The sequence below is a fragment of the Erinaceus europaeus genome, chromosome 14 (genome assembly GCF_950295315.1).
Source record: "Erinaceus europaeus chromosome 14, mEriEur2.1, whole genome shotgun sequence".
NCBI lineage: Eukaryota > Metazoa > Chordata > Mammalia > Eulipotyphla > Erinaceidae > Erinaceus > Erinaceus europaeus.
This window is the reverse complement of record NC_080175.1, coordinates 79,578,522-79,604,924: the sequence shown is the minus strand read 5'-3', so window position 1 is coordinate 79,604,924 and position 26,403 is coordinate 79,578,522. Positions and strand designations below refer to the sequence as shown.

General features: G+C 44.7%; 1 long non-coding RNA gene across 1 annotated transcript in view; it reads right to left on the bottom strand.

Moving 5' to 3' along the window:
* LOC132532676 (uncharacterized) overlaps positions 1-20,367 on the bottom strand; it is a 37,646-nt gene extending 17,279 nt beyond the window's left edge. Inside the window, exons 1-2 of the long non-coding RNA XR_009544583.1 lie at positions 20,230-20,367; positions 19,791-19,948 (exon numbers count right to left, since the gene is read on the bottom strand). This is a non-coding gene — a long non-coding RNA (uncharacterized LOC132532676). The remainder of the gene's footprint in view (positions 1-19,790; positions 19,949-20,229) is intronic.
* Between the last annotated feature and the right edge of the window lie 6,036 nt (positions 20,368-26,403).

Sequence of the window (26,403 nt, the reverse complement as noted above, 5' to 3'; positions counted from 1 at the left end):
GAGAGACAGAGACAGAGGGGGGAGAGAGGAGAGACCCTGCAGGGCAAGGTCCCCCTGCAGGTCACCCAGCTCACTGGCATGGTAAGATGTGTACTCTAGGGAGTCGGGCTGTAGTGCAGCGGGTTAAAGCGCAGGTGGCACAAAGCACAAGGACCGGCATAAGGATCCCGGTTCAAGCCCCAGCTCCCCACCTGCAGGGGAGTCGCTTCACAGGTAAAGTAGGTCTGCAGGTGTCTGTCTTTCTCTCCTCCTCTCTGTCTTCCCCTCCTCTCTCCATTTCTCTCTGTCCTATCCAACAATGACAACAACAATAATAACTACAACAATAAAAAAACAACAAGGGCAACAAAGGGAATAAATAAAAAAATAAAATAAAATGTGTACTCTACTGCACGAGCATCCCAGCGCCCCCTCATCGCCCTCGCCCCTCACCCGCCCCCAGCTATATTGGAAAGTGGGACTAGAAGTGTATCCCAGGAGTGAGCACTGGTCTCCCTGGAAGGCTGCACTTTCTTAGGCACAGGCTCTGTTTCTGGGCGGTACTTGTGGGAGGTTTGCTCTCTCCTTGCTAGTGTGTGAATACAAAAGGGACACCAACAAGGCCGGGCCCACCCTTATTTCACCACTCACCCAAGGATTCCTTCCTGCTCCTCTCCTGCCCTCCAGATTTACCTTCCCCACAGGCCCCCATAACTCTGGCAATCCCCCCTCTTTTATTTTATTTATTTATTTTATTGCTACCAGGGTTATCACTGGGGCTTGGTACCAGCTCTGTGAATTCACCACTCCTGGCGGCCATGTTTTTCTTTTGTTTTTCTTTGTATTTTATCTGATAGAACAGAGAGAAATTGAAGAGGAGAGAGAGGAAGGGACCTGCAGCCCTGCTTCACTGCTAGTGAAGCTTCCCCTCTGCAGGTGGAGAACAGGGACTCGAACCTGGCAACCTCCCCTCTTCGACACTCCCCCCGTCCTCAGTGAGGTTTTGCTTGCTTCCCTATGTGGTGGGGGAAAGGATAGGAGCTGAGCCTGCCCCCCTCCCAGCACCTTCTCCAGCACTGCACCCCACACTTACCTGTTCTAATGTGCCTGGCAAGGACAGAGGTCCCCGAACCGGTCTTGGCCATCTAGCACCCTTGGCTGCTGGACAGACCCCAGAGCGAGGTCTAGGAGGGGCCTGATTTTCACTCACTTCCTTCTGTGTTAGTACATACAGAAGAGAGAAAATGAGGCCTGACAAAAACAGGATGCAGCCCAGGTCCCACCTATACCTCGGGGTGATGCCTGGTCAAGCTGAGCCCCGCTGTTATTGTGACCTGGCATCATTTTCTTTCTTGAGGCAACAGAGAATAGAGGCTGGGTTGGAACTGAAACCACAGCCCCACAGCCCCACGAGGACGTGCTTTGCTGACCCCATCACACATCAGAGGTTCCACACACCATCTTGTTGATTTTTCCTAGAACAGTATTATTAGAATTTGGTGGAATATTAAAAAAAAAATTCAGCTGGACTTTTTAAAGCTTTATTTATTTATTTATTGGTGGGTGGGTGGATGGGAGAGAGAGCCAGAGCATCACTCTGGCACAGGAGGTGCCAGGGATGGAACTCAAGACCTCATGCTGGAGAGTCTAGTACTTTACCCACTGCTCCACCTCCTGGGCCACTCAGCTGGATTCTCTCCCCCCACCCCATCATTTTAGTAACCACTCATATGGGAGTCGGGTGGTAGCACAGCGGGTTAAGCGCACGTGGTGCGAAGCCCAAGGACCGGCATAAGGATCCTGGTTCAAGCCCCCGGCTCCCCACCTGCAGGGGAGTCGCTTCACAGGCGGTGGAGTAGGTCTGCAGGTTTCTGTCTTTCTCCCCCTCCTCTGCCTTCCTTTCCTCTCTCCATTTCTCTCTGTCCTATCTAAATAACAACAACAAGGGCAACAAAAGGGAAAATAAATAAATAAATAAATAAAAATTAAAAAAAAAGAAAAGTAACCACTCATATTTGATTTTTTTCTCTTACAATATGTTATTTACCCTACTTTGCAAGTATTTATATTACTTCAAAAGAAACAGAAACAACTTTCCCTCCTACTCAAAGATGTTGTTTAGTGTGTAGTGCAAATTCCAGTGGACAAGCTTTTCCTTGAAATCTCCAGAGCATCATATACCACCAACTTTATAAATGGGACTTTGGGGGCCATGCAGTGGCACATGTGATTGAGTGCACATGTTATAGACCTCGGTTTAAACCCCCGGTTCCCAGGTGTGTGTGTGTGTGTGTGTGTGTGTGTGTGTGTGTGTGTGTGTGTGTGTGTGTTGGGAGGCGAGGGGAGTTTCACAAGTGGTGAAACAGTGCTGCAAGTGTCTCTCTTTATCCTCCTCCATCTACCCCTTCCTTCTCAATTTTTCTGTCTCTATACTAAATAAACAGATTTTAAAATAAATAGGGTTTTAGTAGGATCTTCACTATATCTTAATGAGGTCACTACTCATTGTCCTTAAAAAAAAAATACAGGTACAGAACTGGTATGTTGCCCACTGCTCAGATGTGGACAGATATAAAGCCAATTTCTCAGTGTTCCACTGAGTCTTGTTGAATTTTTCCCTTTATGTTTGGTGTTGTGACATAAAGCCAAGACCAGTCTGCTCCTATGGCAATGGGGAGTCACCATCAAGATGACGAGGATGCCCAGATTGAGTGACTCCAATTATACAGGAGGGGGGAACAGTGTAACGGTTCTACAAAAAGACTCTCATGCCTGAGTTGAAAAACAAGATCAGAAGAGAAAACTCAAGTAGAACCTGAACTGGAGTTGGTGTATTGCACCAAAGAAAAAAACTCTGGGGTGGATGGGGGGAGAATACAGGTCCAAGAAGGATGACAGAGGACCTAGTGGGGGTTGTATTGTTATATGGAAAACTGGGAAATGTTATACATGTACAAACTATTGTATTTACTGTTAAATGTAAAACATTAATTCCCCAATAAAGAAATTTAAAAAAAAAAGACTCTCATGCCTGAGGCTCCAAGGTTCAATCCACGGACCACCATAAACCAGAGCTGAGCAGGGCTCTTGTAAAAATAAAATAAAATAGTCTTCCTGATGATACAATGATTGCCATCTTCAACTTTAAAATGATAAGTTCTTACTGTAATCGTAGATAAAGCACATTATACTCTCTCCCTCCTTTTTACAGTTGATGCCTCTGGGGGAATATGGTACTTAATGCCATTTGCTGAGCAAACTAGCAACTACCTTCTGGTTCATTTGTCAAAATGGAGTTTGTTCTGCACTCAAAAGCAGGGTTTTCACCCACATGCCGGGTTTAGACAGATCTTAGAACTGAATCATAATAAACAGGTTTTTCCACTTGTATTTAACAGTCCTCAGGGACACAGGAGAAATCTTTTGTCGCATGAATCTGGCACCAGTAAATGCTAACAGTAACCCCTATTTTATGACCAAAAGAGAAAAAGAAAAAAGAAAAAGCCTTACAAATTTCCAAAATATCATTGGGAGCAGTGTTACCCTGCAGAGACCAATTAATTTTTATGAAGATACAATCACACATCTGTGGTTTACAATCTAAGCTACAGCTGATTTACATTAAAATGCAGTCACATAAACATTATCAGGGCTGTATGAAGTTCTTTATGGGGCCCCAGCCCACTGTGGAGGCCCTGCCTTAATTATACAGAGCAAACGGTGCACACAGTCAGTCAATAGTAAATCCACATCAGCCAGACCTCTTATAACTGGGCTCCATCCTAAGTATTTCTACAACAAACCTCTGAAGCTGGTGCAATTATTATTCTGGTTTTACAGACAAAGAAACAGACACAGAGGTTCAGGGTCATACCCCAGACCACACAGCTAGAAAGCAGTAAATACAAAGCGAGTGCCTGGTGCTGATGTAGTCTGGCCTCGATGGTTAAGACATCACAATAGCTTGGCTGATACAGGTGGGTTCACCTTTGTCAACTTTAGCTGGAGAATTTTTGGTTTGTATGTTGAGTCAATGGTGTAATTTGAAGTCTCAAACTGTTGTATTTGTTAAGATCATGTGTATTTATTTATTTGTTTATGTACTTACTTACTTACCTACATGAGTATATGGGAGAGAGACCTCTGCTTCCCTTCCCCCAGTAGATTCAGTTTTGCCTCCTTGGAACTTTCCCACCTCTTTGCCTAGAACTTCTTTCTCAGTAATGGAAGCTGGGATACTATGACTGACAAGAAACATACACTTGGGATTAAGTAGACAGTCCTTGCTTGAGGTCCAGAGGTCCCCAAGTTCAATCACTGGTACCACCATATGCTAGAGCTAAGCAGTACTTTGGCATTTCTCAAGAAAATAAGTAATTTTTAAAAACACATGCTTGGCCAGTTGACTGAAATATATTTTTCTCTTATTTTAAAACCTCTTCTTCAAGTTTTTTTTATTATTATCTTTTTTTATTGGAGAGAGACAGCCAGAAGTCAAGAGGGGAGAGGGGGAGATGGAGAGAGAGAGACAGAGAGACACCTGCAACACTGCTTCACCATTTGCAAAACTTTCCCCCTGCAGCTGGGGACTAGGGGTTCAAACTCGGGTCCTTATGCACTGTAGCATGTGCACTCAACCAGGTGTGTCATCGCCTGGCTCCTGAAATATATTCCTCACATGTTTTCATTCGGTTCCCAGTCCACAGCTCCCCTAAAGCTGGGACTTTCCTAGAAGTGGAATGTGATAAAGATGTTCTGTTGGGAGTTGGGCAATAGCACAGCAGGTTAAGCACAAGGACCGGCTTAAGGATCCCAGTAAGGATCCCGGTTTGAGCCCCTGGCTCCCCACCTGCAGGGGAGTCGGTTCATAGGTGGTGAAGCAGGTCTGCAGGGGTCTGTCTTTCTCTCCCCCTCTCTGTCTTCCCCTCATCTCTCCATTTCTCTCTGTCCTATCTAACAATGACATCAGTAACAACAATAATAATAATGACAACAACAATAAAAAGAAAACAATAAGGGCAATAAAAGGGAAAATAAACAAATATAAAAATTTTTTTTAAAAAAAGATGTTCTGTTAAGAAGGTGGGTATTGGTGAGATTAACCTGGAGAGTTGCCTAGAGAACCAACCCTTTGCTTAGAGGGTTAGAACTCCCACCCCAACCCCCAAGCCTGCAGGGAGGGGAACTGAATGGAAATTGAATCCAAATGCCAATGAGTTGATCAGTTATGCCCACAGAATTCCGTGGGCAGTGGGGGTGTGACCTAAGAGGCTCGGAAAGCATCCAGGTGTGGATTTGGGGACAGTGGCACACCTGCAGAGCCTGTGGGAACTCTGTGCATATCTTCCCAACCCAGCAGGTCCTATGTCATTTCACTCCTATGGACTGAATCAATGAGGCAGGGATCCAGTGGGCTTCCTGAGTCCCATGAGCTGCTCTAGCAAATAAGTCAGGCCTGAAGAGGGTATGCCTGGAGCTGTTGGTTTAAGTAAGAGATATCTCCTAATCTCTTCTGACAGCATTGCCATTACTGCCACCCCTTAATAATCTTCAGAAGAAACACTGTATACAGTTGGCCAAGAAATATACTGCCAAGAATATATATATCAACTACATGACAAGTATTGTTCCCATGACAAACTTGATTAGAATCATCAAACAAACCAGCTGGGGCCCTAATCGGGGAATCCTGAGATTCCCAAACAGACTTGATGGGCCTAGAACTTGAATAAATCCCTCTCTCCATTGATACCAGTCATTTCTATCAGGAACAACAAAATAGACCCCTTTGTGGGCCCCCATAGGACCCTGCCCTCAACTTGGATCAACAATGATAGAGAATGTTCCATCCTCCGAAGGGAGGCTGGACAACATACTCTATGCTACACCTGAGGAAGATAGGTCCTGATATTGGGGCAGCTTGGAACGTTCCTACTCATGACCACAGAATGTGAGCTCAGATCTAGAGGTATGCAGAGGTTACATAGGCTCCTAAGCTGAATATGGGCCCCAGATCACATCAAATCGATGGGGTTTACAGTCAACAATATTTATACACATTTCCCATATTGGGGAGTTACTCTCTTCCCTGATCCAGCTTTCTGGTTCCTTTCCCAGCCATGACATCATCTCCCCTGACAATAACTTGGATCTACCTGCATATCAGATTGCAGGCTCAGGCAAAAAAAAAAACAAACAAACAAACCACTAGTCACTAGAATAGCTACAGGCCCTTTGAAATATAACTAAAATATGCCTACTAGCTATCTACAAAATGGAGGACCCCCCAACACTTCATCTGCACTAGTCCAGCCTTTTGGTCCATGATTGTTCAATAATTTGTTTGGCTTTCTATGTTAACTCTCTTTTCAGCCACCAGGTTCCAGATGCTAGCATGATGCCAACCAGACTTCCCTGGACAGATAACACCACCAATGTGCCTTGGAGCTCCACTTCCCCAGAGACCTTCCCCACTAGGGAAGGAGAGAGACAGGCTGGGAGTGTGGATCAACCTGCCAACACCCATGTTCAGCAGGGAAGCAATTACAGAAGCCAGACCTTCAACCTTCTGCAACCCACAATGATCTTGGGTCCATACTCCCAGAGGGTTAAAGAATAGGAAAGCTGTCAAGGGATGGGATACAGAGGTCTGGTGGTGGGACTTGTGTGAAGTTGTACCCCTCTTATCATATGGTTTTGTCAATGTTTCCTTTTTATAAATAAAAATTTTTTTTAAAAATCATCAAACAAGTAAGTGTAATAAAACTTAAAGTTAACATATACCCCACTAAAATCCTAGGTATATTTCCTCCCTAATTTTAGACCAGACCCAATAGACCTAATACCAGTTTGTATCCAACAGATGACTCAATGCTTTAACAACTGGGAGAAAGTCTAGGCTTGTCAGATAAAGTAAGGACTACAAACGCTGGATAAAGGTAAGAGACTGGCACACTTTAATAATGGCATTTTTGGTCAATACCAGGCCACCCCATCATCTAAGGCTCTATTCAGGGAATCTTTGGATTCCCACATAGATATATGATGGGCCTAGACCTCTAGTAGATCCCTCTCTCCACCAACACTGGTCATCTCCTTAAGGAACATCAGGTTAAGCCATGACCTTGCCTTCAGTGTAGAGCAGCAATGGGAAGGACTGCCCCACTGTCTGAAGGAGGCTGGGTCATCCTACTCTGCCACTAGAGGAAGACTGGTCCTGAAATGAGTGCAGCCTAGAATGTTCCCAGCTGTGACCATGGACTTCAAGCTCAGACTGACAGGAGGTTACATAGGCTCCTGTATTATATATGAATATATATGGACCCTGGGTCAGATTGATGGAGTAAGCAGTTAATTGTATTTCTATACTTTTTTCAAGTTTGGGAGCTACTCTCTGCCCTAATCCAGCTTTCTAGACCTGTTCTCAACTCTGACACCATCTTCCCAGACAATAGTTTTGGTCCACCTGTATGTTAGCTAGCAAGCACAAACAAAAATTACTAAAGTCAAGGCCCCCTAAGGAACATACCTAAAATAAACTTCCTAGCTTCTTTCCACCATAAGGTCACAATTCATATCTTCTCTATTCCTATTTTTTGGTTCCTATTTATTAAACATTTTTCCTGTTTTATATCTAACCAATTTTCAGCCAAACTGCAAATTCTATTATGATTCCATCCTTATTTCCCTGAGCAGAAGACTTCACCAATATGTCCCAGAACCTCACCTCTCCAAAGCCCCCCCCACACACACACACACACACACACTAGGGAAAGATAGAAACAGGCTGGGGGTACGGATTGACCCGGGTCCTTTTTTATGGGAACATGTGCTCTCAACCAGGTGTGTCACCATCCTGCCCCTCAGAAATCCTAGAAATCACTATAGGGAGCAGCCTCCCTCCAGAGCCAGCCAAGACCCACCCAGTTTCCTCATTAAGCAGAAGGTGCCCCCAGTGCTTATTATTGAGGAGGAATCAGGGGTTAAAAATGCCCATCAGGGCCAGGTGGTAGTGCACCTGGCTAAGCACAAACACTACAGAGTGCAAGGACCAGAGTTCAAGCCCCTGGTCCCCACTCTCTGGTGAAGTAGAGCTGCAGGTGTCTCTTTGTTTCTCTCTCTCTCTCCCCTGCCCCTTTCACTTTCTCTCTATCTCTATTTAATAATAAATAAATAAATAATTTTTTTTAAAAGATACCCAGCAAGAAGGGCTGGGGGGATAACATAACGGTTCTGCAAAATGATCCTTATGCCTGACCTCCAAAGTTCCATGTTCAATCACCCACAACACCATAAACCAGAGCTGAGCAGTGCTCTGGGAATAAATAAATAAATAAATAAATAAAGTCAACAATTTGTTTGGCTTTATATGTTAACTCTTTTTTTCAGCCACCAGGTTCCAAATGCTACCATGATGTCAACCAAACTCCTCTGGGCAGGCCACCCCACCAATGTGTCCTGGTCCCTCTTCCCCAGAGCCCTGCCCTACTAGGGAAAGACAGAGGCAGGCTGGGAGTGTGGATCAGTCTGCCAACGCCCATGTTCAGCGGGGAAGCAATTACAGAAGCCAGACCTTCCACCTTCTGCACCCCACAATGACCTTAGATCCATATTCCCAGAGGGTTAAAGAATAGGAAAGCTATCAGAGGAGGGGATGGGATACGGAGTTCTGGTGCTGGGAATTGTGTGAAGTTGTACCCCTCTTATATGGTTTTTGTCAGTGTTTCCTTTATATAGACAAAAATAAAATAAAATTGGGAGTCGGGCTGTAGCGCAGCGGGTTAAGCGCAGGTGGCGCAAAGCACAAGGACCGGCATAAGGATCCCGGTTCGAGCCCCAGCTCCCCACCTGCAGGGGAGTTGCTTCACAGGTGGTGAAGCAGGTCTGCAGGTGTCTATCTTTCTCTCCTCCTCTCTGTCTTCCCCTCCTCTCTCCATTTCTCTCTGTCCTATCCAACAACGACAACAACAATAATAACTACAACAATAAAACAACAAGGGCAACAAAAGGGAATAAATAAATAAAATAAATATTTTAAAAAATTAAAAAAAAATAAAATAAATAAAATAAAATTTAAAAATAAAATAATAATAAAGATACCCAGCAAGGGGAGTGTGGACCGACCAGTCAACGCCCATGTTCAGCGAGGAAGCAATTACAGAAGCCAGACCTTCTACCTTCTGCAACCCTCAATGACCCTGGGTCCATGCTCCCAGAGGGATAGAGAATGGGAAAGCTATCGGGGGAGGGGGTGGGATATGGAGATTGGGCGGTGGGAATTGTGTGGAGTTGTACCCCTCCTACCCTATGGTTTTGTTAATTAATAAAAAAAAAAAAAAAAAAAAAGAAATTTACATAGTAAAAAAAAAAAAAAAAAAAAAGATACCCAGCAAGAAACATGTTCCATGCAGTCATATGGCTTCAGAATTTGATTTAGGAGCTCTGTGCTGGGAAACTTGGAGACACACACACACACACACACACACACACACACACACGGTCAATTTCAGTTGTAGATTTTTGTTTTGTATTTTGCAGTCTTCTACTGCTTTGCAAATTGTTACTTTTCCTCCCAAGGCTGACAGAAAAAGAGAAAGAAAGAGAGGGTGGAGGGAGAGGGAGGAGAGGAGAGACAGAGGAAGGAGAGAAAGAGGCATCTCTCTTGTGACCCTGAAACACTAATCCCAGGTGGGGACACTCAACCTCATGACTAATCACCTCCCCAAATAGTGTCATCCTGGGTGTTAACATTTCAGTTTAGAAAATGGGCAGAGGATACATGGGGTCTAGAGCATTGAGGCCTTTCTTCTCTGGTCTCAGTGCCCCCCGGGGTAGAAGGAGGAATGTGTCCAGTACCCTTTTTCCTCTTCACAAAGATTTGAGAATTACAAAAGAAAGAAAGAAAGAAAGAAAGAAAGAAAGAAAGAAAGAAAGAAAGAAAGAAAGAAAGAAAGAAAGATGAACTCCTCAGTGGAACCAGGAGAAGTTAAAATCCCTGATGTTCTTTGTTGTCACTGTGACTATAATGACAGCAGAGTCTCTGGGAGGGTCAGGCAAGGGGGCCTGGGGTGGAGGGGGGAGCCCATGACCTGTTTCCACTCTTGGATTCCTCCAATCATAGTGCTGAAGGGAAGTGAAAGGCTAACTGGGACCTTTCCTGCCTCCCTCCCCTGTGGACTCATTGCAGAGCCTCTTGGAAGAAAGACAAAACTGCATTCATGATGGGTATGCAGTTCCCAGTCTTCTTTTACTAAGTTATGAGTTAGATGTGGTAGAGAAGTGCAGTTAGAGAGAAGAAGGAGCCAGGCAGTGGTGCACCTGGCTAAGTGCACACATTACAGAGCGCAAGGACCCAGGTTCAAGCCCCTGGTCCCCACATACAGGAGGAAAGCTTCAGGAATGGTGAAGTAAAGCTGCAGGTATCTCTCTGTCTCTGTCTCCCTCCTCTCTCAATTTCTCTCTGTCTCTATCCAGTAACAAATAAATAAAAATTTAAAAAATATTAATAATAGGGAGTCGGGTGGTAGCACAGCGGGTTAAGCATACATGGTGCAAAGTGCAAGGACTAGCATAAGGATCCCTCTTTGAGCCTCAGGTTCCCCACCTGCAGGGGAGTCGCTTCACAGGCGGTGAAGCAGGTCTGCAGGTGTCTGTCTTTCTCTCCCCCTCTCTGTCTTCCCCTCCTCTCTCCATTTCTCTCTGTCCTACCCAATAATGAATGACATCAACAATAACAGTAATAACCACAACAAGGCTACAACAAGGGCAACAAAAGGGGGGGAATGGCCTCCAGGAGCAGTGGATTCATGGTGCAGGCACTGAGCCCCAGCAATAACCCTGAAGGCAAAAAAAAAAAAAAGAAAGAAAAATAGCCATTCTACCAAAAGCAACAGATAGTTGCAGTGCAATCCCTATCAAAATCCCAATGGCGTTTTTCAAGGAAATCAAAAAACTTGTCCAAAAATATGTATTGAACCACAAATAGCAAAAACACTTTTGAGAAAAAGAATAAAAATGGAGGCATAATTTTTATGAAACCAGCTTCAGTTTATATTACAAGCAGTAGTAATTAAAACAGCATGGTACTGGAATAAAAATGGACACTGCGATCAATGTGACAGAACTGTAAGCCCACACATGTCTAAGCACCTAACATTTCATAAAGGGGTTGAAACCATTCAATAAGGAACAGACAGCATCTTCAACAAATAGTGCTGGAACAATTGGAGAGCCATAAAGCTAGATCAACTCCTAACACCATGCATCAAAATTAGGCCAAACTGGATTTAAAAAAATCTGAACATTAGATCACAAACTCTAAAATATATAGTAGAAAATATCAGCAAAACACTTCAGTATCTTAATATCCAAGACATATTTGGAGATTTGGGTCCCTGGGCATGAGAAAGGAAATCAAGGGTAAATAAATGGGACTATATCAAACTAAAAGGCTTTTATTTATTGAAAGCAAACTATCTGAGGATAACCAGGCAACTCAGTAACTGAGAAAAGATATTTACACATCACACATCAGATAAATGATCAATATCAAACATCGATAAAGAACTAATACAGCTTAACATAAAGAAAAAATACTAGTAACCTAATTTAAAAGTGGGCCAAAAAACCGAACAAGAAATTCTTCAAAGAACAGATACACATGGCCTACAGGCATATGAAGAAATGCTCCACTTCCTTATCATTAGAGAAATGCAAATTAAAACTACACTGAGAGAGCCCGAGTGGTGGTGCACCTGGCTGAACACACATATTACAGTACGCAAGGACCTAGGTTCAAGTGGTGGTGCACCTGGTTGAACACACATATTATAGTACGCAAGGACCTGGGTTCAAGTCCGTGGTCCCCATCTATAGGAGGAAAGCTTCACAAGTGGTGAAAAGGACTGCAGGTGTCTCTATGGCCCCCCTCTCTACTTCCCCCTTCCTCTAGGTTTCTGGCTGCCTCTATCCAATAAATAAATAAATAAATAGAGATAATTTAAAAATTACACTGAGGGGAGTCGGACGGTAGTGCAGAGGGTTAAGCGCACGTGGCACAAAGCGCAAGGACCGGCATAAGGATCCCGGTTTGAGCCCCCGGCTCCCCACCTGCAGGGGAGTCGCTTCACAGGCCGTGAAGCAGGTCTGCAAGTGTCTATCTTTCTCTCCTCCTCTCTGTCTTCCCCTCCTCTCTCCATTTCTCTCTGTCCTATCCAACAACAAAAGCAGGCAACAATACTAACTACAATAATAAAACACAAGAGCAACAAAAAGGGAATAAATAAATAAATAAATAAATATTTTTTAAAAAACTGAAACATTACACTGAGAAACCTATCTCATGCCTACATCAGCAAAACAGGAAACAACCAGTGTTGGAGAGGTTGTGGAGAAAAAGCAACTCACAGCTGGTGAGGATGCAAGCTGGTGCAGCACTATGGAAGACTACGGAGAGTCCTTAAGCAAATAAATGGCCATATACTCCAGCAACACCACTCTTAGACATTTACCTAGAGGACACACAAACACTTATGCAAAGGGTCATGTGCGCTCCCATATTCATAGCTGCATCATTCACAGTGGTGAAAGAGTGGAAGCAGCCTACATGCGTGACAGCTGACTGGCTACAGAAGTCATGGGATATATATTCCACAGAATACTACTCTGTAGTCAAAAAGCGGTGGTATTCTGTTCTTTGGGACAAAAAGGATGGAATTGGAGGTGACTATGCTTAGTGAAATAAGAGCTGAAAGACCGGAGGGTCTCACTTTGCAAAGGTTCAAGGTTAGTTCCACCGCACTGGAGGAAACTTCTATGCAATGGTTTTTAAAATATTTTGCTTATTCATTTGCATTTTTTATTTGCAATTATAGTGAGTTACAAGATGGTAAGTGATACACAGGAACTTCAAAAAAAAAGGAGCAAGCAAATTGCTTATCTTGGTGGGAGAGTGAGTACACAGAACTCTGTGTGGTGTGGCGTGAGGGACTATACCCTATAATCTTACCATCTTGTAACCCACTATAATCACAAATAAAAAATACAAATGAATAAGTAAAATATTTTAAAAACCATTGCATAGAAGTTTCCTCCAGTGCAGTGGAACTAACCTTGAACCTTTGCAAAGTGAGTACCCTCCCAGGTAAGCTATCTTGCTAGCCCTATAACTTTTTTTTTTAATTTTTTTATTCTTTTTTTTTATTCCCTTTTTGTTGCCCTTGTTGTTTTATTGTTGTAGTTATTATTATTGTTGTCGTCATCATTGTTGGATAGGACAGAGAGAAATGGAGAGAGGAGGGGAAGACAGAGAGGGGGAGAGAAAGATAGACACCTGCAGACCTGCTTCACCGCCTGTGAAGTGACTTCCCTGCAGGTGGGGAGCCGGGGTTTGAACCGGGATCCCCATTGCCGGTCCTTGTGCTTTGCGCCACCTGCGCTTAACCCGCTGCGCTACAGCCCGACTCCCAACTTTTTTTTTTAGTTTATTTTATTTATTGAGAGAAAAAGAGATTAACTATAGCAGACTCTGGCATATCAGTGCCAGGGATCAAACTCAGGACCACATGCTTGCAAATCTAGAGCTTAACCATTGAACCACCTCCCAGGTCACTAGAAAATGCTACTAAAGTTTGCGTACATAGAGAGGATGATTAAAATGTAAACTGCGTTTTAGAAGTCACTACTTGGGGAATGAGTGGTGGTGCACCTGGTTAAGCACATATATTATCAGGTTCAAGGGCCCAGGTTCCAGCCCCCACTTCCTGTCTCTAGGAGGGGAAGCTTCATGGCAGGTGTCTATCTTTCTCCATCCCATCTCAATTTCTCTCTGTCTAATAAGAAAGGAAGGAAGGAAGGAAGGAAAGAAGGGAAGAAGGAAGGAAGGGAGGGGAAAAAATGGCTGAGAGAAGCAGTGGATTCATAGTGCAGGCATCAATAACCCTGGTGGCAATTTAAAAAGTCACTATTGAATTAACCAAGTGTTTGGGTGTGGGAGTGATCTTATGGTATGTAGGAAGATGTCCTTATTCTCAAAGGAAATCAATATTTGGAAAGGGAGTATCATAGAATCTGCAGTTACACTCAAATGATTCAGAAAAAAAAAAAAAAAAAGGTCTATAAAATAGAGAACTAAAGCAAATGCAGCCAAAATGCTAATGGTGGGTGGTTGGGGAGAGGACACCATGTATTCATGACACTATGGATGCCCTTGTTTATGATCTTTGCTTTACAGTTATTTGTTTGTTTGTTGTTGTTGTTTGGGGGGTTCTGTGAGTCAAAAGTGATGTGCCATCAGTATCTATTGTATTTCAGACTGAAGAGTTTTTCTATTTTGGAGACAGTGGTGTGTGGGACAATGTTCTCTTATGATACTGGGAAGTGGCAGAGAGCTCAGCTCCCAACCAACGCATTAGAACCAGTGGGAAGTTGAGGCTCTGAGCTAGCTGTGTGGCAGCCTGTCCCGGGGACCCTGTTGTGTGCTTTACCATCCCATCGTGCCTGCAAAAATGCCTATCTGTGCTTCCTGCCTCTGGTGAAAGGGTGACAATCATTCTTGAGATGAGCAATTTCCAGGCTGTGGCTAGTGGGAATATCCTGTACATGTTTAAGGTAACAGGGTCGATCTGTGACACGTGGGAGGGAGGATGTCTTAGATGTATTTTTTGACTAGTTCTATCTTCAGTTTATGATAAACTCATCTGGCTGTAACCCATTGGCTAATCAAGAGGCATCTGGTTTCTTTCCACTTACATGTGAGCTTCAGCATTTTTTTTTCCCTCCAGGGTTATTGCTGGGGCTCAGTGCCTACACAACAAATCCACTGCTCCTAGAGGCTATTTTTTCCCTTTTGTTGCCCTTATTGTTTTTATTATTGTTGTTGGATAGCACAGAGAGAAATCAAGAGAGGAGGGGAAGACAGAGAGGAGGAAAGACACCTACAGACTTGCTTCACCACTTGTGAGCTTCAGCATTTTTGAAGTAACAAGTTGAGTGAAGGGGCTGGATGGTAATGCACCTGGTTAAGCTCACTGCTTATGAAGCTTTCTCCCTCTACAAGTGGGAACTGGGGCTTTGAAGAGGGCAAGGGGAGACAGAGAGGGAGAGAGAGACAGGGGACAAGGAGAAGACAGAGGGGGAGAGAAAGATAGACACCTGCAGACCTGCTTCACCACCGGTGAAGCAACTCTCCTGCAGGTGGGGAGCCTGGAACTCGAACCGGGATCCTGATGCCAGTCCGTGTGCTTTCCGCTATATGTGCTTAACCTGTTGTGCCACCACCCGGCTCCCTGAATCATTCTTAATAGCTGTGATACATATACACATACACATACACATACATATATATATTATCAGCCACTCATCTTTTGTTGGACACCTAGATTGCTTCTAGGTTGTAGCTATTACAAATTGTGCTGCTATGAACATAGGTATATACAGATCTTTTTGGATGAGTGTTTGACTCCTTAGGATATATCCCCAGGAGAGGAATTGTAGGGTCATAGAGAAGGTCTACTTCTAGCCTTCTGAGAGTTCTCCAGAATCCTCTCCACAGGGGCTGGACCAATTTACATCCCCACCAGCAATGCAGGAGTATTTCTTTGCCCTAACAACCTCTTCAGCAATTGTTGTTGCTACTTTTTCTGATTCATAACATTCTTATAGGAGTGAAGAGGTATCTCATTGTTGTCTTTTTAAAAAATATATTTATTTATTCATTCCCTTTTGTTGCCCTTGTTTTTTTTTTTTTAAGATTTTATTTATTTATTAATGAGAAAGCTAGGAGAGAGAGAGGAAGAACCAGACATCACTGTGGTATATGTGCTGCTGGGGATTGAACTCAAGACCTCATGCTTGAGAATCTAGTGCCTTAGCCACTGCACCATCTCCCGGAACACTGACCTTGTTTTTTTATTGTTGTAGTTATTATTGTTATTGTTAGATAGGACAGAGAGAAATGGAGAGAGAGGGGGAAGACAGAGAGCAGGAGAGAAAGGTAAACACCTGCAGACCTGCTTCATCGCTTGTGAAGCAACTCCCCTGCAGGTGGGGAGCCGGGGGCTCAAACCAGGATCCTTATGCTTTGCGCCATGTGCACTTAACCCACTGCGCTTAGTTAACCTTAACCCACTGCCTGACTCCATCATTGTTGTCTTTCTCTGATAATGACTTGGAGCATTTTTTCATATGTCTGTTGAATCTCTTTGGTGAATATTTTCTTTTTTTTTTTTAAATATTTTCTTTATTTATATTTAATGGTAAGGAGTAAGAAACCAGAGCAGCACTCCATCACATGCAGTGCTGAGGACTGACCCCATGGTCCCACACATATGAGGCATGCAAACTATGTCTGCAACTTCAAACTCTATTCTGAACCTTAAGTTAAAGACAGATGAAATTTGCTGGGGAGACAGTATAATGGTTATGCAAAAGACATCCATGCCTGAGCTGGGAAAGTAGTATAATGGCTATATCAGTATATAAAGACTTTCATGCCTGAAGCTCCGAGGTCCCAGCACCACCATCACCCAGAGCTGAGCAATGCTCTGGTCTTTCCTTCTGTGTGTTTCTCTACATATCTCTCTCATTAAAAAGTAATTAAATAAATAAATAATATTTTTTAAAAGATGGGTGAAATTTAACATTTTCCTAGTTTAAGCATAAAGGCTGGTGGTTACTTCTAAGATTTTTCTGAATATATATATGGTATATATATATATCATATCATAGCATATATATATATATCATAGCAATCTTTGGCTTTAGCTCAGTTCTGGCTATTGATAGTACTAAGTACTTAGAGATTCTCTAATCATTCTCCTGGGGGAAGAAAATCTCTTCACTGGCATAACCCAGGTGGAATCCATATATTCCCTCCAACTGGCATTTTCCGCTCCTGGGGAGGGGAAGCCACAGGCTGCAGGCCCAGCCCCACCAGCAGGCCAGCTCCAGAGAATGACAGCCAGCTCGTCCCAACATCCTGTCTGTTTAGGGACTGGGATCCATCAGTTCCCAGAGGAGCACCTCCTCCTAATGTCGGTAAGTGGGAACTGCAGCGGCTCGGATAAGCCTACAAAGGGCCTAGGATTTTCCCACCGGCGTCCAGCAGAGCCCCACCTCCTTTGCAGTCCCCAGGCTTCCTGGGGTGGGGGCGGGGACGTAGAAGAGTTAGCATAATGGTTATGCAAAAAGACTCCCATGCCTGAGGCTAACTATCCTTTTTTTCATTTTATTTGTTTAATTTTAATGAGAGAGAGAGAGAACAAGGCACACAGCTCAGCTCTGGTTTACGGTGGTGCAGGGGATTGAACCTTGGACCTCAGAGCCTCAGGCATGAGTGTCTTTTGCATAACCAACTATCCTTCCTGCAGCTAGAAGTGCAGCTAGAAACAGAAATTGAGCTGGGACTTTCCTGGGCAGCTAATAAAGTCACATTTAACTGCTATGGCGGGTTGTTTCCCCTTTCCTGCTTATGCTGCTACCTTGTGTTTGTGAGCCAATCAAAATGTAGTATGCTTTTTACAGAGACAAATGTATAAGTTTGTAACTTTGAGGAAGCGCCTATTACATAAAACAAGAAGCCCACCCCCTCCATATTGGAGGTTCAGACTTTGGATATAGAATCCACTGAACCTTTGTGACAAACCATAAACACTGCTTCCTGCTCAGTGGCCTCAGGGTCCTGTCTCTAAATCCCACAACACCAGGTTCAATTCCCTGCACCACCATAAGCCAGAACTGAACAGTGGTCCAGTTAAAAAAAAGAAGAAGGAGGAGGGGGAGAAGGAGGGGGAGGAGGAGGGGGAGGAGGAGGAGGGGGAGGAGGGGGAGGAGGAGGGGGAGGAGGGGGAGGAGGGGGAGGAGGAGGGGGGGGAGGAGGAGGAGGGGGAGGAGGGGGAGGAGGAGGGGGAGGAGGGGGAGGAGGAAGGGGAGGAGGAGGGGGAGGAGGAAGGGGAGGGGGAGGAGGAAGGGGAGGAGGAGGAGGGGGAGGAGGGGGAGGAGGAGGGGGAGAAGGGGGAGGAGGGGGAGGAGGGGGAGGAGGGGGAGGAGGGGGAGGAGGAGGAGGAGGAGGAGGAGGAGGAGGAGGAGAAAAAGAAGAAGTCTGGCCTGTGGGAAAGTCACCCCAGTTAGACCCTCCCTTTATACAGTCTCCCTGGACCCAGAGTAGAACTTTCAGGTGGTGGAAGACCAAAGCCCCTGCTCAACTGGTGAAGGCAGCTGTCTCCAGCCCCACTAAGCACCAGACCCTTGAGCATGAAGATCAGCCTCAACAACCTTACCTGCACGAGACCCTGCCAATCCCAGGGGTACATCCAGCTTCTGTCCCTGTCATGGTACTTAAATGGGCTTCTCCTTCCTCGACGGAAAAACAGGACTAGCAATTGTGTTTGTTCTGGGTTATAATAGAAATACAATCAGTTGGCGCCTGCTAAGAGTGCTGTTTGGTGCTTTGCCTGTAGGGGGCGCTCCGGGAATAGTGAGGGCTATGGGAAGATATATATATATATATATATATATATATATATATTTTTTTTTTTTTATACACACACACATATGCCCCAGCTCCCCTATCACCAACTTAAATTCAGTTCTGTACATTAAGTGGAACCAAAAATCAGTTGGGACATAGTAGACAGAACTCAAGGTAATTATGCTAAGTTAGGGGTCAGGTAGTAGTGCAGTGGGTTAAGCGTACATGGCGCAAAGCCAAGGACCAGCGTAAAGATCCCGGTTCCCGCCCCCAGCGCTCCACCCGTGGGCAGGGGGGTGGGGGGGGAAGGCCTTCACAAGTGATGAAGCAGGTCTGCAGGTGTCTATCTTTCTCTCCCCCTCTCTGTCTTCCCCTCCTCTCTCCATTTCTCTGTCCTATCCAACAATGACATCAATAACAACAACAATAATAATAACCATAACAACATTTTTTTTAAAAAAGGTAACAAAAGGAGGAAAAAAAAATGTCTCCAGGAGCAGTGGATTCATGGTGCAGGCACCGAGCCCCAGCGATAACCCTAGAGGCAAATTATATATATATATATATATATATATATATATATATATATATATATTAACTTAGCATATATATATGCTAAGTTAAATAAGTAGGGAAGCAAAACAGAGCCACTGGATGGTTCTACTCACATGTGGAATATAATCATCACAATCAAAATTGCCAAAATAATAATAGCCAATCTGAATCTTATACGCTGTAAAACAATGGCAGAGGAGCAAGCAGGCGGGGTGGAGGGCAGGTAGAAGGGTTTCTTTGGGGTGGTGGCAGTAGGACTCTAGTGGTAGTGCTGAGTCAGATACACACATAGGTGTGAAACTGTGCTCCTAAAATCTTGTAATATTGTTAACCCATATTAAATCAGGAAGGAGGAAGATGGGTTGGATAAAAAGAAGAGCATACAAGGGCCGGTGGTGGTGCTTGAACCCAGGTTCTTGTGCACTGTAACATGTGTGCTCAACCAGGTGCGCAATCACACACCCCAGCCTCAGGCAGCCTTTTCCACCCAAGAGACCCTACTCTGTACTCCCATCCACAGCTTGTTTTTATTTTTTATTTCTATTTTGACCAAAATACTGCTCATCTCTGCCTGATTGTGGTGCTGGGGACTGAACCTGGGACCTCACTGTCTCAGGCCTGAGAATCTTGTTGCATCACCATTATGCTATCTTTCCTGCCCCATCCACAGTTTTCAGTGACTGTCACAATATTGCAGATTCGGTTAATGGCGATCTCTTTTCTTGACACACTCTTATCATTGAGCCATTATTGGTTTTTAAATGTTATTTACTTATATTTCTTGCCATACCCTTGAGCCTGCCACTGGATTGAAGAGCTAAGGCACAGCTATGTCCACTGTTGTGCTCCCAACATAAGGCATTCTAGTGGCCATTCTGTTGTTGTTATTGATGAAGATGATGCTGGAGACAGAGCACCAGAAGTGGATCTGTCATGAAAGCAGAGCTCCTGGTAGAATTACAATAATAATAATAATTAATAACATTTTAAAAGAAAAAGAAAACAGACCCAGGGAGCCAGGGGCAGCAAGAAAAGAACAGGGGAAAGGAGGGCTGCCAGGTCCATTTAGTGGGACAGAGTCCAGGGTGAAAAATACCTCACTCTCCCTAGAAGTTTCAACAGCTGGCAGTCACCAGCCCCCACTCCTCTTCCCAGCATCTTTCCCTTAGAAATATGACCCTGGAGACCCAATTCAGGCTGACTTTCACCAACACAGCTGGCAAACACACCTCCACACACAAACACTGCCCACAGCTAAATGCCCACAGCTGAACAGAGGCTGGGAGGAGGGCTATAGGCTTCCCACTAGCCTTCTGGGGTGCAAATTTGCACAGGCCAGCCCTGCTTGCCTCTGGTGACCCTGTGACAACTGGCAGCTCCCTTGCACATCTGTGTCCTTGCCCAGCCAGCAAGAATCCAGCCAGGCAGACATGACTCATAGCAGCGGAATTCTCCAGTATTTTCAAGACGTCATGACACATCCACTTCATTATTAAAGAGTTTCATTCTCAGCTATCATAGCTGAAGTGTCACTACGTGGTGCTGTTTCCACGGGAGAAGAAACAATATTGCTTTTATCACATGACAAAAGTAATGAAAGTGCATTGGGAAAACAGTGGGCAACTCAGAAATGTGTGAATGAGAGAACTATCGTACAACAAACACAGACTGAGCTCAGACCGTTTTAACCAGAACACTGCTCAATCATGGCTGATGATGTGGTGGGGACTGAACTTGGGGACCTCAGAGTCTCAGGCAGGAGTCTTCTTGCATATAACTGTTAGTATATCTCCCCCGCCCACCTGAGCTCAGACCTTCTCAATGGCAGGAGAAGGGGCAGATGCCTTGTTTTGGTGGGGCTTCCATCCTGACTGAGGGAGCAGACAAGAGAGACAATGTCAGAAGCACAAAACATATCAGGTTCTGTGGTCTGGGAGGTGGCACGGTGGTAAAGCTTTGAACTCTCAAGCATGAGGTTCCGAGTTCGATCCCCGGCAGCACATGTGCCAGAGTGATGTCTGGTTCTTTCTTTCTTTTTCTCTCCTCCTATCTTTCCATAAATAAATAAAATGTTAAAAAAAAATAAGTAACAGGTTCTAACACACACTCTGGAGAAGAAAATGCCGGACTGGTGAGAGGAGGAGACTGGTTGGGGGCTTGGGAGGCGGCAGATTTCACACCTGGAGTTTCAGGAGACGGCCAGAAAGAACAGTGAGGTTTAGGGTTCTTTCCTTGAATCTGCTGAAGAGACCAAAGGTTATTGATGTCTCATGATGTTTTTTCCCTTTTGCTTCTTAAATCTTACATGAGGTTATCTAGTCTTCATCCTTCTCCATCTTGCTTATCTCACTTAATGTGATTTGCTCCAGTTCCATCTTTGTGGGGAAAAAAGGAGGTGTTATAGTTTTGTTTGTTTGTTTTCGCAGGTGAGGAGTATCCCATTGTGTATGTTAATCACAACTTCCTGCCCCACTCAGCTGTAGGACAGCTGGGTTGCTTCCAAACCGTGACTATCACAAGTAGGTCTGTGATGACCATAAGGGTATATGGACCTCTTTGGATGAGCACATTGGCGTTCCTTAGGCAGACAGTAGGTGTGTTCTCGTTGCTTGGTAGGTGGTAGAGCCTTTCAGGCTGAAAGATACCTTGTAGCAAAGACTTGACAAGACAAGATGTGTTGGAGAAAGGTGAGCTGTCGCCACTGGAAACATGTTGGGTGGGGCTGTGGAGCCTGAGTATGCAGGATGGAAGATAAATTTCCAACAGCATCTGCCACTCTGTCTCTCTTCTCACATTTTTCTGGGAACCTGGCCACCTAACCTGGGGTTCTTTGCAGACATGCCAGCCACACCTGCCATTTGCCAGCCCTCACCTTCCGTGGAAGTGGAACCACCTCTCCAGCTCCCCCTGCTGTGACAGCTCACAGCCCTTGTCACCACCTGCTTGGACAGCACATGTCTCTTAATGGTCTCCTGGGCCTGGTGTTCCCTCCAGCAGAAATCCCACCTGAGCCCAGAGCCAGCTCTGCAGAGTGTTGGGGTAGCCAGCTGCCAACATCTGCCCTGCCCCTTACTGCAGCACACAGTGGATCTACAAAATCCTTAAAGAGGGCGGGGGGAATAGCACAGCAGTTCATGCAACAGACCTTCCTACCTGAGACACCAGAAGTTTCTAGCACCTCCAAAAGACAGAGCTGAGCAGCCCTCTGGTAAAAACACATAAATAAATAAATAAATAAATAAATAAATAAATAAATAAATATTATGCACATATGTGTGTATGTAAGAAATTTGTAAGAATTTTGTTTTCCTAGTGTATGTGTGTGTATGTAGTTCATTTATTTATTAGTGTAAGAGAAAACCAGAACATCATTCATGTACACATGATGCCAGAGACAGAACTCAGAATCTCTAGGGCAGGGAGATAGCATAATGGTTCTGCAAAAGACTTTTACAACTGAGATTCTAAATTCTCAGTTTAGTTCCACACACCACCATAAGCCAGAGCTGAACAGTGCTCCTGGGGGGGGGGGGGGGAATAGAAGGAGGAAGAGAAGGTGGAGGAGGAGGAGGAGGAGGAAACTAGGAGCCTCGTGCTTGAGAATCAAATGCTTTTATCCACTGTGCCACCCTTTAGGCCAATTAAAAATTTACATTGGGAGTGGGCGGTAGCACTGTGGCTTATGTGGTGCAAAGCACAAGGACCAGTGTAAGAGTTCCGGTTCGGGATTCCAGTTCGGGATTCCTGCTCCCCACCTTCAGGGGAGTCGCTTCACAGGTGGTGAAGTGGGTCTGCTGGTGTCTATCTTTCTCTCCTTCTCTCTGACTTCTCCTCCTCTCTCCATTTGTCTCTGTCCTAACAACGACGACATCAACAACAATAATAACTACTACAACAATTAAAAAAAAAACAAGGGCAACAAAAGGGAAAGAAAAATAAAGAAATTTAAAATTTACATTTAAAAATAAGACACTGGGTGTCGGGCAGTAGCGCAGCGGGTTAAGCCTACGTGACGCAAAGCTGAAGGATCCGCATAAAGATCCAGGTTGGAGCACCCGGCTCCCCACCTGCAGGGGAGTCGGTTCACAAGCAGTGAAGCAGGTCTGCAGGTGTCTGTCTTTCTCTCCCCCTCTCTGTCTTCCCTTTCTCTCTCCATTTCTCTCTGTCCTATCCAACTACGACATCAGTAACAACAACAATAATAACTACAACAACAATGAAAAACAATAGGGGCAACAAAAGGGAAAATAAATATTAAAAAAAATTTTTTTTAAAGTAAGACACTAAGGGGGCTACAAGGTTCGAACCCTCAGCCACTACATGGAAGCTAAAGGAAAGCTTCACAAGCCGTGGGATGGTGCTCTCTCTCTTTGTTTCTCATTTCTCTTTCTCTCTTCCTCCCTGTCCCTCACCTTCTATAAACAAACAAATAAATAAATACAGTCCTCCAGAAGTAATGCACCCCTGCAGGCACAAAGTCACAGCAAAGAAACTATAGTGTCCCCAAAAAAAAGGTATTAGATTATTTAAGTCTCTCTGTAGTGACAGAAATCAGATCCCTGAGTGCGTAAGTGCAGAGGGGAGGAGAGTAATTACAAAGGAACATGGGGGAGCTGTGGAGGGTGAATATATTCATTATCTGAGTGTGTCAAAGGTCTTCCAAGCGTGCGTAGATGTTCAAACTTACTAAAGTGTACGTTACAAATATCAAGTTTAGTGAATACCAACTACAATTACACTTCAATAAAGATTTAAAGGTATAAATATCTTAGTAAAACTGTTGGGGGGGCTGGGTGGTGGCACACCTGGTTGAGTGCACATGTTACTGCAAAAAACTTTTACAATTGAGGTTCTAATGTCTTGGGTTCAATTCTCTGCACCACCATAAGCCACTGCTGAATAGTGCTCCTGGGAAAAAAGTAGGAGAAGGAAGAGGGTCCCACTTGCAAGAAGAAAGCTTTGCGAGTGGTGAAGCAGGGCTGCAGGTGTCTCTCTCTCTCCCTCTCTATCTCCACCTTCCCTCTCAATTTCTGGCTGTCTCTATCAATACATAAGTAATGATAATAAGTTACAAAAAACTGTTGGGACTGGGTGGTAACACACCATGTTAAGCGCACACGGAGCAAAGTACAAGGACCCGTGTAAGGATCCCGGTTCAAGCCTCCAGCTCCCCACCTGCAGGGGAGTCAATTCACAGACGGTGAAGCAAGCCTGCAGGTGTCTGTCTTTCTCTCCCCCTCTCTGTCTTCCCCTCCTCTCTTTTCATTTTCTCTGTCCTATTCAACAGCAATAACAGCAATAACAACGATGATGATAAATAAGGGCAACAAAAGGGAAAAAATAGCCTCCAGGAGCAATGGATTCGTAGTGCAGGCACCAAGCCCCAGCGATAACCTTGGAGGCAAAAAAAAAAACTGTTCAGCGGGCTTCAGTGACACACCTGGTTGAGCACACATTAGCATGCACAAAGACCAAGTTCAAACCCTGGTCCCTATCTGCAGGGAGGAAGTTTCACAACTGATAAAGCGGGGCTGCAGGTCTCTTGCTCTCTCTCTCTCTCTCTCTCTCTATGATTTCTTTTAATTTTTATTTATAACAAAGAAATACTGACAAAACCATAGGATAAGAGGGGTACAACTTCACACAATTCCCACCATCAGAACTCTGTATCCCCTCTCCTCCCCTGATAGCTTTCCTATTCTTTATCCCTCTGGGAGTATGGATCAAGGGACATTATGGGGTGCAGAAGTTGGAAGGTCTGGCTTCTGTAATTGTTTCCCGGCTGAACATGGGCATTGGTAGGTCGATCCATAATCCCAGCCTGTCTCTCTCTTTCCCTAGTGGGGCAGGGCTCTGGGGAAGTGGGGCTCCAGGACACATTGGTGGGGTCATCTGCCCAGGGAAGTCCGGTTGGCATCATGGAAGCATCTGGAATATAATTTTTACTTTTTTATTTTTATTATCTTTATTTATTAATTAGACAGAGACAGCCAGAAATCAAGTGGATAGGGGGTGATAGAGTGGGAGAAAGACAGAGGACACCTGCAATAATGCTCCACCATTTGCAAAGCTTTCCCCTTGCAGGTGGGAATGGGGGGCTCGAACCTGAGTCTTTGTGCATTGTATCATGTGCACTCAACCAGACGCGCTACCACCAGGCCCCTTAATTTTTACTTTTTAATGCACTTTATTTGGTAGGAAAGAAAGAAATTTAGAGGGGAGAGAGAGAGATAGGAAGGAAAAAAGATGGAGATACACCTGCAGACCTGCTTCACCGCTTGTGAAGCTTCCTCCCTGCAGGTGGGACCAGGGGCCTACACCCAGGCCCTTTCACACTGGAATGTGTACACTTAACCAGGTGTGTAAACCCCCCCCCCCAGCCCCACTCTCTCCCTCTCTATCTCCCCTCCCTTTTCAATTTCTCTCTGTCCTGTCAAATAAAAGAAAGAAGGATAAAAGGGCGGAAGTCGGGGATTCGGGCGGTAGCGCAGTGGGTTAAGCGCATGTGGTGTAAAGTGCAAGGACCAGCATAAGGATCCTGGTTCGAGCCCCCGGCTCCCCACCTGCAGGGGAGTCGATTCACAGGTGAAGCAGGTCTGTAGGTGTCTGTCTTTCTCTCCCCCTCTCTGTCTTCCTCTCCTCTCTCCATTTCTCTCTGTCCTATCCAACAATGATGACATCAATAACAATAATAACTACAAAAATAGAACAAGAGCAACAAAAGGGAATAAATATATATTTTTTAAAAGGTGGAGGGCAACAGCCACTGGGAGTAGTGGGTTTGTCACGTGGACACTTAGCAATAAGCTTGGTGGCAATTTAAAATAAATAAATAAATAAATAAAATAAAATTGTTTAGGGAAAATAAAAGACCTAGAAAACTCCACACTTACCTCTCTTTTCCTTCTGGGACCTTGCACTAGTGATGCCTGTGTTCCCTGAAGCCAGTGCTGCATTCTAATACCATCTGCAATTGGCTTTTATTTTTATTGTTGTTATTGATGTCACTGTTGTTGGATAGGACAGAGAGAAATGGAGAGAGGAGAGGAAGACAGAGAGAGGGAGAGAAAGACAGACACCTGCAGACCTGCTCCACCGCTTGTGAAGCGACTCCCCTGCAGGTGGGGAGCCGGGGGCTCGAATCAGGATCCTTACACCAGTCCTTGTGCTTTGCACCATGTGCACTTAACCCACTGCGCTACCGCCCGACTCTTGAGATTGGCTTTAAATGTCACCCTTTTCTGTCCTATAATGCCTCCATTTTCTATTTGTTTATGTATTTGTTTACTTATCTTTAGGATAGAAACAGAAAAAATGGAGAGGGAGAGACAGAAAGACCTACAGCACTGCTTCACTTCTCATGAAGCTTCACCCCTGCAGGTGGGGACCAGAGGCTTGAACCC